We start from the raw sequence: 15,925 nt of genomic DNA, 5'->3' as shown, positions 1-15,925 counted from the left end.
ACTAGGCATCACTCCGGAAGTCTGTGGGAATGAATTTCCAACAGATAATCTCTATTGTAAGGTCCTTTTCCAAGAGATTCTCAGATGCTGAGGTGTGAAACGGACTTTGGTAGAAACACTACTTTCCCAAAGATTGAGTACTGATGGCAACATCAACATATTCATAACTATGGATAGGAGGGGAGCCTCATCTGCTATTCTTGACATGCTGTAAAAGAAACGGCAAATGTTCTGCATCGTACAAAAAGGATCCCGCCCTACCTCCTATGAGCTGTCACTAGACATCACTCTAGGTGCCGCCCAAAATCTGTTTGATATGCACAGCTTCAGTTTCCGTAGTGTAGTGGTTATCACGTTCGCCTCACACGCGAAAGGTCCTCAGTTCAAAACTGGGCGGAAACATTGCTAGCTCCACTATTATTTATGTCATTCTCGTGTGAAGTTGTATGACTGCACGTTACTGATGGCAACATCAACATATTCATAACTATGGATAGGAGGGGAGCCTCATCTGCTCTTCTTGACATGCTGTAAAAGCTTCCCGCCCTACATCCTATGAGCTGTCCCTAGGCACCACTCCGGAACTCTGTGGGAATGAATTTCCAGCAGATAATCTCTATTGTAAGGTCCTTTTTCGCAGATTTCCAAGAGATTCTCCGATGCTGAGGTGTGAAACGGACTTTGGTAGAAACACTACTTTCCCAAAGAATGAGTACTGATGGCAACATCAACATATTCATAACTATGGATAGGAGGGGAGCCTCATCTGCTATTCTTGACATGCTGTAAAAGAAACGGCAAATGTTCTGCATCGTACAAAAAGCATCCCGCCCTACCTCCTTTGAGCTGTCCCTAGGCACCAGTCTACGTGCCGCCCAAAATCTGTTTGATATGCACAGCTTCAGTTTCCGTAGTGTAGTGGTTATCACGTTCGCCTAACACGCGAAAGGTCCTCAGTTCAAAACTGGGCGGAAACATTACTAGCTCCAAATCTCTTTATTTCATTCTTGTGTGAAGATTTATGACTGCACGTTACTGATGGCAATATCAACATATTCATAACTAAGGATAAGAGGGGAGCCTCATCTGCTATTCTTGACATGCTGTAAAAGAAACGGCAAATGTTCTGCATCGTACAAAAAGGATCCCGCCCTACCTCCTATGAGCTTTCCCTAGGCACCACTCCGGAACTCTGTGGGAATGAATTTCCAGCAGATAATCTCTATTGTAAGGTCCTTTTTCGCAGATTTCGAATAGATTCTCCGATGCTGAGGTGTGAAACGGACTTTGGTAGAAACACTACTTTCCCAAAGAATGAGTACTGATGGCAACATCAACATATTCATAACTATGAATAGGAGGGGAGCCTCATCTGCTATTCTTGACATGCTGTAAAAGAAACGGCAAATGTTCTGCATCGTACAAAAAGCATCCCACCCTACCTCCTATGAGCTGTCCCTAGGCACCACTCCGGAACTCTGTGAGAATGAATTTCCAACAGATAATCTCTATTGTAAGGTCCTTTTCCAAGAGATTCTCAGATGCTGAGGTGGGCGGAAACGGCAAATGTTCTGCATCGTACAAAAAGGATCCCGCCCTACCTCCTATGAGCTGTCACTAGGCATCACTCCGGAAGTCTGTGGGAATGAATTTCCAACAGATAATCTCTATTGTAAGGTCCTTTTCCAAGAGATTCTCAGATGCTGAGGTGTGAAACGGACTTTGGTAGAAACACTACTTTCCCAAAGATTGAGTACTGATGGCAACATCAACATATTCATAACTATGGATAGGAGGGGAGCCTCATCTGCTATTCTTGACATGCTGTAAAAGAAACGGCAAATGTTCTGCATCGTACAAAAAGGATCCCGCCCTACCTCCTATGAGCTGTCACTAGACATCACTCTAGGTGCCGCCCAAAATCTGTTTGATATGCACAGCTTCAGTTTCCGTAGTGTAGTGGTTATCACGTTCGCCTCACACGCGAAAGGTCCTCAGTTCAAAACTGGGCGGAAACATTGCTAGCTCCACTATTATTTATGTCATTCTCGTGTGAAGTTGTATGACTGCACGTTACTGATGGCAACATCAACATATTCATAACTATGGATAGGAGGGGAGCCTCATCTGCTCTTCTTGACATGCTGTAAAAGCTTCCCGCCCTACATCCTATGAGCTGTCCCTAGGCACCACTCCGGAACTCTGTGGGAATGAATTTCCAGCAGATAATCTCTATTGTAAGGTCCTTTTTCGCAGATTTCCAAGAGATTCTCCGATGCTGAGGTGTGAAACGGACTTTGGTAGAAACACTACTTTCCCAAAGAATGAGTACTGATGGCAACATCAACATATTCATAACTATGGATAGGAGGGGAGCCTCATCTGCTATTCTTGACATGCTGTAAAAGAAACGGCAAATGTTCTGCATCGTACAAAAAGCATCCCGCCCTACCTCCTTTGAGCTGTCCCTAGGCACCAGTCTACGTGCCGCCCAAAATCTGTTTGATATGCACAGCTTCAGTTTCCGTAGTGTAGTGGTTATCACGTTCGCCTAACACGCGAAAGGTCCTCAGTTCAAAACTGGGCGGAAACATTACTACCTCCAAATCTCTTTATTTCATTCTTGTGTGAAGATTTATGACTGCACGTTACTGATGGCAATATCAACATATTCATAACTAAGGATAAGAGGGGAGCCTCATCTGCTATTCTTGACATGCTGTAAAAGAAACGGCAAATGTTCTGCATCGTACAAAAAGGATCCCGCCCTACCTCCTATGAGCTTTCCCTAGGCACCACTCCGGAACTCTGTGGGAATGAATTTCCAGCAGATAATCTCTATTGTAAGGTCCTTTTCCAAGAGATTCTCAGATGCTGAGGTGTGAAACGGACTTTGGTAGAAACACTACTTTCCTCTGATGATGTTGATGTCCTCTGTTCGAAACATCAACATATTCATAACTATGGATAGGAGGGGAGCCTCATCTGCTATTCTTGACATGCTGTAAAAGCATCCCGCCCTACCTCCTATGAGCTGTCCATAGGCACCACTCCGGAAGTCTGTGAGAATGAATTTCCAGCAGATAATCTCTATTGTAAGGTCCTTTTTCGCAGATTTCCAAGAGATTCTCCGATGCTGAGGTGTGAAACGGACTTTGGTAGAAACACTACTTTCCCAAAGATTGAGTACTGATGGCAACATCAACATATTCATAACTATGGATAGGAGGGGAGCCTCATCTGCTATTCTTGACATGCTGTAAAAGAAACGGCAAATGTTCTGCATCGTACAAAAAGGATCCCGCCCTACCTCCTATGAGCTGTCCCTAGGCACCACTCTAGGTGCCGCCCAAAATCTGTTTAGCATGCACAGCTTCAGTCTTCAGTCTTCAGTCACAGCTTCTATGAGCTGTCCCTAGGCACCATTCCGGAACTCTGTGGGAATGAATTTCCAGCAGATAATCTCTATTGTAAGGTCCTTTTCCAAGAGATTCTCCGATGCTGAGGTGTGAAACGGACTTTGGTAGAAACACTACTTTCCTCTGATGATGTTGATGTCCTCTGTTCGAAACATCAACATATTCATAACTGTGGATAGGAGGGGAGCCTCATCTGCTATTCTTGACATGCTGTAAAAGCATCCCGCCCTACCTCCTATGAGCTGTCCATAGGCACCACTCCGGAAGTCTGTGAGAATGAATTTCCAGCAGATAATCTCTATTGTAAGGTCCTTTTTCGCAGATTTCCAAGAGATTCTCCGATGCTGAGGTGTGAAATGGACTTTGGTAGAAACACTACTTTCCCAAAGAATGAGTACTGATGGCAACATCAACATATTCATAACTATGGATAGGAGGGGAGCCTCATCTGCTATTCTTGACATGCTGTAAAGGAAACGGCAAATGTTCTGCATCGTACAAAAAGCATCCCGCCCTACCTCCTATGAGCTGTCCCTAGGCACAACTCCGGAACTCTGTGGGAATGAATTTCCAGCAGATAATCTCTATTGTAAGGTCCTTTTCCAAGATATTCTCAGATGCTGAGGTGTGAAACGGACTTTGGTAGACACACTACTTTCCCAAAGAATGAGTACTGATGGCAACATCAACATATTCATAACTATGGATAGGAGGGGAGCCTCATCTGCTATTCTTGACATGCTGTAAAAGAAAAGGCAAATGTTCTGCATCGTACAAAAAGGATCCCGCCCTACCTCCTATGAGCTGTCCCTAGGCACCACTCCGGAACTCTGTGGGAATGAATTTCCAGCAGATAATCTCTATTGTAAGGTCCTTTTCCAAGAGATTCTCAGATGCTGAGGTGTGAAACGGACTTTGGTAGAAACACTACTTTCCCACAGAATGAGTACTGATGGCAACATCAACATATTCATAACTATGGATAGGAGGGGAGCCTCATCTGCTATTCTTGACATGCTGTAAAAGAAACGGCAAATGTTCTGCATCGTACAAAAAGCATCCCGCCCTACCTCTTATAAGCTGTCCCTAGAAACCAGTCTAGGAGCCCCCCGAAATCTGTTTAGCATGCACAGCTTCAGTTTCCGTAGTGTAGTGGTTATCACGTTCACCTCACACGCGAAAGGTCCTCTGTTCAAAACTGGGCGGAAACATTGCTAGCTCCATTATTATTTATTTCATTCTCGTGTGAAGTTGTATGACTGCACGTTACTGATGGCAACATCAACATATTCATAACTATGTATAGGAGGGGAGCCTCATCTGCTATTTTTGACATGCTGTAAAAGAAACGGCAAATGTTCTGCATCGTACAAAAAGGATCTCGCCCTACCTCCTATGAGCTGTCCCTAGGCACCACTCCGGAACTCTGTGGGAATGAATTTCCAGCAGATAATCTCTATTGTAAGGTCCTTTTTCGCAGATTTCCAAGAGATTCTCCGATGCTGAGGTGTGAAACGGACTTTGGTAGAAACACTACTTTCCCAAAGAATGAGTACTGATGGCAACATCAACATATTCATAACTATGGATAGGAGGGGAGCCTCATCTGCTATTCTTGACATGCTGTAAAAGAAACGGCAAATGTTCTGCATCGTACAAAAAGCATCCCGCCCTACCTCCTTTGAGCTGTCCCTAGGCACCAGTCTACGTGCCGCCCAAAATCTGTTTGATATGCACAGCTTCAGTTTCAGTAGTGTAGTGGTTATCACGTTCGCCTAACACGCGAAAGGTCCTCAGTTCAAAACTGGGCGGAAACATTACTAGCTCCAAATCTCTTTATTTCATTCTTGTGTGAAGATTTATGACTGCACGTTACTGATGGCAATATCAACATATTCATAACTAAGGATAAGAGGGGAGCCTCATCTGCTATTCTTGACATGCTGTAAAAGAAACGGCAAATGTTCTGCATCGTACAAAAAGGATCCCGCCCTACCTCCTATGAGCTGTCCCTAGGCACCACTCCGGAACTCTGTGGGAATGAATTTCCAGCAGATAATCTCTATTGTAAGGTCCTTTTCCAAGAGATTCTCAGATGCTGAGGTGTGAAACGGACTTTGGTAGAAACACTACTTTCCTCTGATGATGTTGATGTCCTCTGTTCGAAACATCAACATATTCATAACTATGGATAGGAGGGGAGCCTCATCTGCTATTCTTGACATGCTGTAAAAGCATCCCGCCCTACCTCCTATGAGCTGTCCATAGGCACCACTCCGGAAGTCTGTGAGAATGAATTTCCAGCAGATAATCTCTATTGTAAGGTCCTTTTTCGCAGATTTCCAAGAGATTCTCCAATGCTGAGGTGTGAAACGGACTTTGGTAGAAACACTACTTTCCCAAAGAATGAGTACTGATGGCAACATCAACATATTCATAACTATGGATAGGAGGGGAGCCTCATCTGCTATTCTTGACATGCTGTAAAAGAAACGGCAAATGTTCTGCATCGTACAAAAAGCATCCCGCCCTACCTCCTATGAGCTGTCCCTAGGCACCACTCCGGAACTCTGTGGGAATGAATTTCCAGCAGATAATCTCTATTGTAAGGTCCTTTTCCAAGAGATTCTCAGATGCTGAGGTGTGAAACGGACTTTGGTAGAAACACTACTTTCCTCTGATGATGTTGATGTCCTCTGTTCGAAACATCAACATATTCATAACTATGGATAGGAGGGGAGCCTCATCTGCTATTCTTGACATGCTGTAAAAGCATCCCGCCCTACCTCCTAGGAGCTGTCCATAGGCACCACTCCGGAAGTCTGTGAGAATGAATTTCCAGCAGATAATCTCTATTGTAAGGTCCTTTTTCGCAGATTTCCAAGAGATTCTCCGATGCTGAGGTGTGAAACGGACTTTGGTAGAAACACTACTTTCCCAAAGATTGAGTACTGATGGCAACATCAACATATTCATAACTATGGATAGGAGGGGAGCCTCATCTGCTATTCTTGACATGCTGTAAAAGAAACGGCAAATGTTCTGCATCGTACAAAAAGGATCCCGCCCTACCTCCTATGAGCTGTCCCTAGGCACAACTCCGGAACTCTGTGGGAATGAATTTCCAGCAGATAATCTCTATTGTAAGGTCCTTTTCCAAGATATTCTCAGATGCTGAGGTGTGAAACGGACTTTGGTAGACACACTACTTTCCCAAAGAATGAGTACTGATGGCAACATCAACATATTCATAACTATGGATAGGAGGGGAGCCTCATCTGCTATTCTTGACATGCTGTAAAAGAAAAGGCAAATGTTCTGCATCGTACAAAAAGGATCCCGCCCTACCTCCTATGAGCTGTCCCTAGGCACCACTCCGGAACTCTGTGGGAATGAATTTCCAGCAGATAATCTCTATTGTAAGGTCCTTTTCCAAGAGATTCTCAGATGCTGAGGTGTGAAACGGACTTTGGTAGAAACACTACTTTCCCAAAGAATGAGTACTGATGGCAACATCAACATATTCATAACTATGGATAGGAGGGGAGCCTCATCTGCTATTCTTGACATGCTGTAAAAGAAACGGCAAATGTTCTGCATCGTACAAAAAGCATCCCGCCCTACCTCTTATAAGCTGTCCCTAGGCACCAGTCTAGGAGCCCCCCGAAATCTGTTTAGCGTGCACAGCTTCAGTTTCCGTAGTGTAGTGGTTATCACGTTCGCCTCACACGCGAAAGGTCCTCACTTCGAAACTGGGCGGAAACATTGCTAGCTCCATTATTATTTATTTCATTCTCGTGTGAAGTTGTATGACTGCACGTTACTGATGGCAACATCAACATATTCATAACTATGGATAGGAGGGGAGCCTCATCTGCTATTTTTGACATGCTGTAAAAGAAACGGCAAATGTTCTGCATCGTACAAAAAGGATCTCGCCCTACCTCCTATGAGCTGTCCCTAGGCACCACTCCGGAACTCTGTGGGAATGAATTTCCAGCAGATAATCTCTATTGTAAGGTCCTTTTTCGCAGATTTCCAAGAGATTCTCCGATGCTGAGGTGTGAAACGGACTTTGGTAGAAACACTACTTTCCCAAAGAATGAGTACTGATGGCAACATCAACATATTCATAACTATGGATAGGAGGGGAGCCTCATCTGCTATTCTTGACATGCTGTAAAAGAAACGGCAAATGTTCTGCATCGTACAAAAAGCATCCCGCCCTACCTCCTTTGAGCTGTCCCTAGGCACCAGTCTACGTGCCGCCCAAAATCTGTTTGATATGCACAGCTTCAGTTTCCGTAGTGTAGTGGTTATCACGTTCGCCTAACACGCGAAAGGTCCTCAGTTCAAAACTGGGCGGAAACATTACTAGCTCCAAATCTCTTTATTTCATTCTTGTGTGAAGATTTATGACTGCACGTTACTGATGGCAATATCAACATATTCATAACTAAGGATAAGAGGGGAGCCTCATCTGCTATTCTTGACATGCTGTAAAAGAAACGGCAAATGTTCTGCATCGTACAAAAAGGATCCCGCCCTACCTCCTATGAGCTTTCCCTAGGCACCACTCCGGAACTCTGTGGGAATGAATTTCCAGCAGATAATCTCTATTGTAAGGTCCTTTTTCGCAGATTTCGAATAGATTCTCCGATGCTGAGGTGTGAAACGGACTTTGGTAGAAACACTACTTTCCCAAAGAATGAGTACTGATGGCAACATCAACATATTCATAACTATGAATAGGAGGGGAGCCTCATCTGCTATTCTTGACATGCTGTAAAAGAAACGGCAAATGTTCTGCATCGTACAAAAAGCATCCCACCCTACCTCCTATGAGCTGTCCCTAGGCACCACTCCGGAACTCTGTGAGAATGAATTTCCAACAGATAATCTCTATTGTAAGGTCCTTTTCCAAGAGATTCTCAGATGCTGAGGTGGGCGGAAACGGCAAATGTTCTGCATCGTACAAAAAGGATCCCGCCCTACCTCCTATGAGCTGTCACTAGGCATCACTCCGGAAGTCTGTGGGAATGAATTTCCAACAGATAATCTCTATTGTAAGGTCCTTTTCCAAGAGATTCTCAGATGCTGAGGTGTGAAACGGACTTTGGTAGAAACACTACTTTCCCAAAGATTGAGTACTGATGGCAACATCAACATATTCATAACTATGGATAGGAGGGGAGCCTCATCTGCTATTCTTGACATGCTGTAAAAGAAACGGCAAATGTTCTGCATCGTACAAAAAGGATCCCGCCCTACCTCCTATGAGCTGTCACTAGACATCACTCTAGGTGCCGCCCAAAATCTGTTTGATATGCACAGCTTCAGTTTCCGTAGTGTAGTGGTTATCACGTTCGCCTCACACGCGAAAGGTCCTCAGTTCAAAACTGGGCGGAAACATTGCTAGCTCCACTATTATTTATGTCATTCTCGTGTGAAGTTGTATGACTGCACGTTACTGATGGCAACATCAACATATTCATAACTATGGATAGGAGGGGAGCCTCATCTGCTCTTCTTGACATGCTGTAAAAGCTTCCCGCCCTACATCCTATGAGCTGTCCCTAGGCACCACTCCGGAACTCTGTGGGAATGAATTTCCAGCAGATAATCTCTATTGTAAGGTCCTTTTTCGCAGATTTCCAAGAGATTCTCCGATGCTGAGGTGTGAAACGGACTTTGGTAGAAACACTACTTTCCCAAAGAATGAGTACTGATGGCAACATCAACATATTCATAACTATGGATAGGAGGGGAGCCTCATCTGCTATTCTTGACATGCTGTAAAAGAAACGGCAAATGTTCTGCATCGTACAAAAAGCATCCCGCCCTACCTCCTTTGAGCTGTCCCTAGGCACCAGTCTACGTGCCGCCCAAAATCTGTTTGATATGCACAGCTTCAGTTTCCGTAGTGTAGTGGTTATCACGTTCGCCTAACACGCGAAAGGTCCTCAGTTCAAAACTGGGCGGAAACATTACTACCTCCAAATCTCTTTATTTCATTCTTGTGTGAAGATTTATGACTGCACGTTACTGATGGCAATATCAACATATTCATAACTAAGGATAAGAGGGGAGCCTCATCTGCTATTCTTGACATGCTGTAAAAGAAACGGCAAATGTTCTGCATCGTACAAAAAGGATCCCGCCCTACCTCCTATGAGCTTTCCCTAGGCACCACTCCGGAACTCTGTGGGAATGAATTTCCAGCAGATAATCTCTATTGTAAGGTCCTTTTCCAAGAGATTCTCAGATGCTGAGGTGTGAAACGGACTTTGGTAGAAACACTACTTTCCTCTGATGATGTTGATGTCCTCTGTTCGAAACATCAACATATTCATAACTATGGATAGGAGGGGAGCCTCATCTGCTATTCTTGACATGCTGTAAAAGCATCCCGCCCTACCTCCTATGAGCTGTCCATAGGCACCACTCCGGAAGTCTGTGAGAATGAATTTCCAGCAGATAATCTCTATTGTAAGGTCCTTTTTCGCAGATTTCCAAGAGATTCTCCGATGCTGAGGTGTGAAACGGACTTTGGTAGAAACACTACTTTCCCAAAGATTGAGTACTGATGGCAACATCAACATATTCATAACTATGGATAGGAGGGGAGCCTCATCTGCTATTCTTGACATGCTGTAAAAGAAACGGCAAATGTTCTGCATCGTACAAAAAGGATCCCGCCCTACCTCCTATGAGCTGTCCCTAGGCACCACTCTAGGTGCCGCCCAAAATCTGTTTAGCATGCACAGCTTCAGTCTTCAGTCTTCAGTCACAGCTTCTATGAGCTGTCCCTAGGCACCATTCCGGAACTCTGTGGGAATGAATTTCCAGCAGATAATCTCTATTGTAAGGTCCTTTTCCAAGAGATTCTCCGATGCTGAGGTGTGAAACGGACTTTGGTAGAAACACTACTTTCCTCTGATGATGTTGATGTCCTCTGTTCGAAACATCAACATATTCATAACTGTGGATAGGAGGGGAGCCTCATCTGCTATTCTTGACATGCTGTAAAAGCATCCCGCCCTACCTCCTATGAGCTGTCCATAGGCACCACTCCGGAAGTCTGTGAGAATGAATTTCCAGCAGATAATCTCTATTGTAAGGTCCTTTTTCGCAGATTTCCAAGAGATTCTCCGATGCTGAGGTGTGAAATGGACTTTGGTAGAAACACTACTTTCCCAAAGAATGAGTACTGATGGCAACATCAACATATTCATAACTATGGATAGGAGGGGAGCCTCATCTGCTATTCTTGACATGCTGTAAAGGAAACGGCAAATGTTCTGCATCGTACAAAAAGCATCCCGCCCTACCTCCTATGAGCTGTCCCTAGGCACAACTCCGGAACTCTGTGGGAATGAATTTCCAGCAGATAATCTCTATTGTAAGGTCCTTTTCCAAGATATTCTCAGATGCTGAGGTGTGAAACGGACTTTGGTAGACACACTACTTTCCCAAAGAATGAGTACTGATGGCAACATCAACATATTCATAACTATGGATAGGAGGGGAGCCTCATCTGCTATTCTTGACATGCTGTAAAAGAAAAGGCAAATGTTCTGCATCGTACAAAAAGGATCCCGCCCTACCTCCTATGAGCTGTCCCTAGGCACCACTCCGGAACTCTGTGGGAATGAATTTCCAGCAGATAATCTCTATTGTAAGGTCCTTTTCCAAGAGATTCTCAGATGCTGAGGTGTGAAACGGACTTTGGTAGAAACACTACTTTCCCACAGAATGAGTACTGATGGCAACATCAACATATTCATAACTATGGATAGGAGGGGAGCCTCATCTGCTATTCTTGACATGCTGTAAAAGAAACGGCAAATGTTCTGCATCGTACAAAAAGCATCCCGCCCTACCTCTTATAAGCTGTCCCTAGAAACCAGTCTAGGAGCCCCCCGAAATCTGTTTAGCATGCACAGCTTCAGTTTCCGTAGTGTAGTGGTTATCACGTTCACCTCACACGCGAAAGGTCCTCTGTTCAAAACTGGGCGGAAACATTGCTAGCTCCATTATTATTTATTTCATTCTCGTGTGAAGTTGTATGACTGCACGTTACTGATGGCAACATCAACATATTCATAACTATGTATAGGAGGGGAGCCTCATCTGCTATTTTTGACATGCTGTAAAAGAAACGGCAAATGTTCTGCATCGTACAAAAAGGATCTCGCCCTACCTCCTATGAGCTGTCCCTAGGCACCACTCCGGAACTCTGTGGGAATGAATTTCCAGCAGATAATCTCTATTGTAAGGTCCTTTTTCGCAGATTTCCAAGAGATTCTCCGATGCTGAGGTGTGAAACGGACTTTGGTAGAAACACTACTTTCCCAAAGAATGAGTACTGATGGCAACATCAACATATTCATAACTATGGATAGGAGGGGAGCCTCATCTGCTATTCTTGACATGCTGTAAAAGAAACGGCAAATGTTCTGCATCGTACAAAAAGCATCCCGCCCTACCTCCTTTGAGCTGTCCCTAGGCACCAGTCTACGTGCCGCCCAAAATCTGTTTGATATGCACAGCTTCAGTTTCAGTAGTGTAGTGGTTATCACGTTCGCCTAACACGCGAAAGGTCCTCAGTTCAAAACTGGGCGGAAACATTACTAGCTCCAAATCTCTTTATTTCATTCTTGTGTGAAGATTTATGACTGCACGTTACTGATGGCAATATCAACATATTCATAACTAAGGATAAGAGGGGAGCCTCATCTGCTATTCTTGACATGCTGTAAAAGAAACGGCAAATGTTCTGCATCGTACAAAAAGGATCCCGCCCTACCTCCTATGAGCTGTCCCTAGGCACCACTCCGGAACTCTGTGGGAATGAATTTCCAGCAGATAATCTCTATTGTAAGGTCCTTTTCCAAGAGATTCTCAGATGCTGAGGTGTGAAACGGACTTTGGTAGAAACACTACTTTCCTCTGATGATGTTGATGTCCTCTGTTCGAAACATCAACATATTCATAACTATGGATAGGAGGGGAGCCTCATCTGCTATTCTTGACATGCTGTAAAAGCATCCCGCCCTACCTCCTATGAGCTGTCCATAGGCACCACTCCGGAAGTCTGTGAGAATGAATTTCCAGCAGATAATCTCTATTGTAAGGTCCTTTTTCGCAGATTTCCAAGAGATTCTCCAATGCTGAGGTGTGAAACGGACTTTGGTAGAAACACTACTTTCCCAAAGAATGAGTACTGATGGCAACATCAACATATTCATAACTATGGATAGGAGGGGAGCCTCATCTGCTATTCTTGACATGCTGTAAAAGAAACGGCAAATGTTCTGCATCGTACAAAAAGCATCCCGCCCTACCTCCTATGAGCTGTCCCTAGGCACCACTCCGGAACTCTGTGGGAATGAATTTCCAGCAGATAATCTCTATTGTAAGGTCCTTTTCCAAGAGATTCTCAGATGCTGAGGTGTGAAACGGACTTTGGTAGAAACACTACTTTCCTCTGATGATGTTGATGTCCTCTGTTCGAAACATCAACATATTCATAACTATGGATAGGAGGGGAGCCTCATCTGCTATTCTTGACATGCTGTAAAAGCATCCCGCCCTACCTCCTAGGAGCTGTCCATAGGCACCACTCCGGAAGTCTGTGAGAATGAATTTCCAACAGATAATCTCTATTGTAAGGTCCTTTTTCGCAGATTTCCAAGAGATTCTCCGATGCTGAGGTGTGAAACGGACTTTGGTAGAAACACTACTTTCCCAAAGATTGAGTACTGATGGCAACATCAACATATTCATAACTATGGATAGGAGGGGAGCCTCATCTGCTATTCTTGACATGCTGTAAAAGAAACGGCAAATGTTCTGCATCGTACAAAAAGGATCCCGCCCTACCTCCTATGAGCTGTCCCTAGGCACAACTCCGGAACTCTGTGGGAATGAATTTCCAGCAGATAATCTCTATTGTAAGGTCCTTTTCCAAGATATTCTCAGATGCTGAGGTGTGAAACGGACTTTGGTAGACACACTACTTTCCCAAAGAATGAGTACTGATGGCAACATCAACATATTCATAACTATGGATAGGAGGGGAGCCTCATCTGCTATTCTTGACATGCTGTAAAAGAAAAGGCAAATGTTCTGCATCGTACAAAAAGGATCCCGCCCTACCTCCTATGAGCTGTCCCTAGGCACCACTCCGGAACTCTGTGGGAATGAATTTCCAGCAGATAATCTCTATTGTAAGGTCCTTTTCCAAGAGATTCTCAGATGCTGAGGTGTGAAACGGACTTTGGTAGAAACACTACTTTCCCAAAGAATGAGTACTGATGGCAACATCAACATATTCATAACTATGGATAGGAGGGGAGCCTCATCTGCTATTCTTGACATGCTGTAAAAGAAACGGCAAATGTTCTGCATCGTACAAAAAGCATCCCGCCCTACCTCTTATAAGCTGTCCCTAGGCACCAGTCTAGGAGCCCCCCGAAATCTGTTTAGCGTGCACAGCTTCAGTTTCCGTAGTGTAGTGGTTATCACGTTCGCCTCACACGCGAAAGGTCCTCACTTCGAAACTGGGCGGAAACATTGCTAGCTCCATTATTATTTATTTCATTCTCGTGTGAAGTTGTATGACTGCACGTTACTGATGGCAACATCAACATATTCATAACTATGGATAGGAGGGGAGCCTCATCTGCTATTTTTGACATGCTGTAAAAGAAACGGCAAATGTTCTGCATCGTACAAAAAGGATCTCGCCCTACCTCCTATGAGCTGTCCCTAGGCACCACTCCGGAACTCTGTGGGAATGAATTTCCAGCAGATAATCTCTATTGTAAGGTCCTTTTTCGCAGATTTCCAAGAGATTCTCCGATGCTGAGGTGTGAAACGGACTTTGGTAGAAACACTACTTTCCCAAAGAATGAGTACTGATGGCAACATCAACATATTCATAACTATGGATAGGAGGGGAGCCTCATCTGCTATTCTTGACATGCTGTAAAAGAAACGGCAAATGTTCTGCATCGTACAAAAAGCATCCCGCCCTACCTCCTTTGAGCTGTCCCTAGGCACCAGTCTACATGCCGCCCAAAATCTGTTTGATATGCACAGCTTCAGTTTCCGTAGTGTAGTGGTTATCACGTTCGCCTAACACGCGAAAGGTCCTCAGTTCAAAACTGGGCGGAAACATTACTAGCTCCAAATCTCTTTATTTCATTCTTGTGTGAAGATTTATGACTGCACGTTACTGATGGCAATATCAACATATTCATAACTAAGGATAAGAGGGGAGCCTCATCTGCTATTCTTGACATGCTGTAAAAGAAACGGCAAATGTTCTGCATCGTACAAAAAGGATCCCGCCCTACCTCCTATGAGCTGTCCCTAGGCACCACTCCGGAACTCTGTGGGAATGAATTTCCAGCAGATAATCTCTATTGTAAGGTCCTTTTCCAAGAGATTCTCAGATGCTGAGGTGTGAAACGGACTTTGGTAGAAACACTACTTTCCTCTGATGATGTTGATGTCCTCTGTTCGAAACATCAACATATTCATAACTATGGATAGGAGGGGAGCCTCATCTGCTATTCTTGACATGCTGTAAAAGCATCCCGCCCTACCTCCTATGAGCTGTCCATAGGCACCACTCCGGAAGTCTGTGAGAATGAATTTCCAGCAGATAATCTCTATTGTAAGGTCCTTTTTCGCAGATTTCCAAGAGATTCTCCGATGCTGAGGTGTGAAACGGACTTTGGTAGAAACACTACTTTCCCAAAGATTGAGTACTGATGGCAACATCAACATATTCATAACTATGGATAGGAGGGGAGCCTCATCTGCTATTCTTGACATGCTGTAAAAGAAACGGCAAATGTTCTGCATCGTACAAAAAGGATCCCGCCCTACCTCCTATGAGCTGTCCCTAGGCACCACTCTAGGTGCCGCCCAAAATCTGTTTAGCATGCACAGCTTCAGTCTTCAGTCTTCAGTCACAGCTTCTATGAGCTGTCCCTAGGCACCATTCCGGAACTCTGTGGGAATGAATTTCCAGCAGATAATCTCTATTGTAAGGTCCTTTTCCAAGAGATTCTCCGATGCTGAGGTGTGAAACGGACTTTGGTAGAAACACTACTTTCCTCTGATGATGTTGATGTCCTCTGTTCGAAACATCAACATATTCATAACTATGGATAGGAGGGGAGCCTCATCTGCTATTCTTGACATGCTGTAAAAGCATCCCGCCCTACCTCCTATGAGCTGTCCATAGGCACCACTCCGGAAGTCTGTGAGAATGAATTTCCAGCAGATAATCTCTATTGTAAGGTCCTTTTTCGCAGATTTCCAAGAGATTCTCCGATGCTGAGGTGTGAAATGGACTTTGGTAGAAACACTACTTTCCCAAAGAATGAGTACTGATGGCAACATCAACATATTCATAACTATGGATAGGAGGGGAGCCTCATCTGCTATTCTTGACATGCTGTAAAGGAAACGGCAAATGTTCTGCATCG

The 15,925-nt window shown here is 44.3% G+C and overlaps 12 non-coding genes across 12 annotated transcripts; all 12 read left to right on the top strand.

Annotated features, from left to right (window-relative positions):
• Nucleotides 1-329: 329 nt before the first annotated feature.
• Nucleotides 330-402, top strand: trnav-cac (transfer RNA valine (anticodon CAC)). The gene has a single exon. It is a non-coding gene; the product is annotated as a tRNA-Val (tRNA).
• A 502-nt stretch (nucleotides 403-904) lies between these two features.
• Nucleotides 905-977, top strand: trnav-aac (transfer RNA valine (anticodon AAC)). The gene has a single exon. It is a non-coding gene; the product is annotated as a tRNA-Val (tRNA).
• Nucleotides 978-1,945: 968 nt separating this feature from the next.
• On the top strand, nucleotides 1,946-2,018 carry trnav-cac (transfer RNA valine (anticodon CAC)). Its single transcript has one exon. It is a non-coding gene; the product is annotated as a tRNA-Val (tRNA).
• Nucleotides 2,019-2,520: 502 nt separating this feature from the next.
• On the top strand, nucleotides 2,521-2,593 carry trnav-aac (transfer RNA valine (anticodon AAC)). The gene has a single exon. It is a non-coding gene; the product is annotated as a tRNA-Val (tRNA).
• A 1,964-nt stretch (nucleotides 2,594-4,557) lies between these two features.
• trnav-cac (transfer RNA valine (anticodon CAC)) lies at nucleotides 4,558-4,630 on the top strand. The gene has a single exon. It is a non-coding gene; the product is annotated as a tRNA-Val (tRNA).
• A 2,481-nt stretch (nucleotides 4,631-7,111) lies between these two features.
• Nucleotides 7,112-7,184, top strand: trnav-cac (transfer RNA valine (anticodon CAC)). The gene has a single exon. It is a non-coding gene; the product is annotated as a tRNA-Val (tRNA).
• Nucleotides 7,185-7,717: 533 nt separating this feature from the next.
• trnav-aac (transfer RNA valine (anticodon AAC)) lies at nucleotides 7,718-7,790 on the top strand. The gene has a single exon. It is a non-coding gene; the product is annotated as a tRNA-Val (tRNA).
• Nucleotides 7,791-8,758: 968 nt separating this feature from the next.
• On the top strand, nucleotides 8,759-8,831 carry trnav-cac (transfer RNA valine (anticodon CAC)). The gene has a single exon. It is a non-coding gene; the product is annotated as a tRNA-Val (tRNA).
• A 502-nt stretch (nucleotides 8,832-9,333) lies between these two features.
• Nucleotides 9,334-9,406, top strand: trnav-aac (transfer RNA valine (anticodon AAC)). Its single transcript has one exon. It is a non-coding gene; the product is annotated as a tRNA-Val (tRNA).
• Nucleotides 9,407-11,370: 1,964 nt separating this feature from the next.
• On the top strand, nucleotides 11,371-11,443 carry trnav-cac (transfer RNA valine (anticodon CAC)). Its single transcript has one exon. It is a non-coding gene; the product is annotated as a tRNA-Val (tRNA).
• Nucleotides 11,444-13,924: 2,481 nt separating this feature from the next.
• On the top strand, nucleotides 13,925-13,997 carry trnav-cac (transfer RNA valine (anticodon CAC)). Its single transcript has one exon. It is a non-coding gene; the product is annotated as a tRNA-Val (tRNA).
• Nucleotides 13,998-14,530: 533 nt separating this feature from the next.
• Nucleotides 14,531-14,603, top strand: trnav-aac (transfer RNA valine (anticodon AAC)). Its single transcript has one exon. It is a non-coding gene; the product is annotated as a tRNA-Val (tRNA).
• The last annotated feature ends 1,322 nt before the right edge of the window (nucleotides 14,604-15,925 follow it).

The sequence above is a fragment of the Leuresthes tenuis genome, unplaced genomic scaffold, assembly GCF_036924035.1.
Source record: "Leuresthes tenuis unplaced genomic scaffold, fLeuTen1.0.hap1 SCAF_6, whole genome shotgun sequence".
Taxonomy (NCBI): Eukaryota; Metazoa; Chordata; class Actinopteri; order Atheriniformes; family Atherinopsidae; genus Leuresthes; species Leuresthes tenuis.
Note: the sequence above shows the minus strand (reverse complement) of the source record. Positions and strands in the feature narration are given on the sequence as shown.